The sequence below is a fragment of the Bos taurus genome, chromosome 20 (assembly GCF_002263795.3).
Source record: "Bos taurus isolate L1 Dominette 01449 registration number 42190680 breed Hereford chromosome 20, ARS-UCD2.0, whole genome shotgun sequence".
NCBI classification, from domain to species: Eukaryota; Metazoa; Chordata; class Mammalia; order Artiodactyla; family Bovidae; genus Bos; species Bos taurus.
In genome coordinates, this window is record NC_037347.1 from 31,580,663 (window position 1) to 31,581,858 (window position 1,196).

The window sequence follows — 1,196 nt, forward strand, 5'->3', positions numbered from 1 at the left end:
CGAGCACGTTCCGGCCGCCTAGGATCTTCCTCCCGGGTGCCCGCCCTCTCTGTGTTCGGCGGGCAGCGCGTGTTTGCTAGACTTAGGTCCTGTGGCTGCTCGGGTTATTACACGTGGTGTTGTTAACTGCAGCTCTCCATTCCCCAGGTCCCACGCTTAAAGAGGCCAGTGACCCATAGTAAGCCCCACGTGACTGGATCATTCATTCATTCCGGGGGGGGGGGGGAGGCGGGGAATGACATTTTGAGAATGAGATAGTCCAAATTTACTCATTCTTTTCTCTCAAAAGAGAGATTAGGATTAAGGATTAGGGAAGGGTTTAAATAGCTGCAGGGGTAAATGTCGCTCAGTCGTGTCCCACTCTTCGGAACTCCATGGACTGTAGTCCATGGAATTCTCCAGGCCAGAAGAGTGGGTAGCCGTTCCCTTCTCCAGGGGATCTTCCCAACCAGGCATCTAACCCAGGTCACCCACATTGCAGGCGGATTCTTTACCAGCTGAGCCACCAGGGAAGCCCAAGAATACTGGAGTGGGTAGCCTATCCCTTCTCCAGGGGATCTTCCTGATCCAGGATTCGAACCGGGGTCTGCTATACTGCAGAGGGATTCTTTACCAGCTGACCTACCAGGGATCTGGGCTTCCCTGATGGCTCAGACGGTAAAGGACCCTCCTGCCAATGCAGGAAACACAAATTAGATCCCGGGGTTGGGAAGATCCCCTGGAGAAGAAAATGACAATCCACTCCAGTATTCTTGCCTGGAGAATCCCATTGACAGAGGAGCCTGGTGGGCTACAGTCCATGGGGTCACAAAGAGTCAGACACGGCTGAGCGACTAACACTTTCAAGGGTAAATGTAATGATTATTTCAGCAGATATTTATTAAGAGCCGACATTGTCTTAGGCACTCTTTAGTGTTGGTCACTCAGTCATGTCCAACTCTTTGTGACCCCACGGGCTGTAGCCCACCAGGTTCCTCTGCTCCATGGATTTCTCTCCAGGCAAGAATACTGGAGTGGGTTGCCATTTCCTTTTCCAGGGGATCTTCCCAACCCAGGGAATGAACCGGAGTTTAGAGCCATCAGGGAAGCCTAGGCACTATTTAAGGGACTAGGAATTCCAGTGGTGAACAAGGCAAATGTGGTTTCTGCCTTCCTGATCTGAGTGTGATAGAGTAAATAGACATTACTGAACAGTG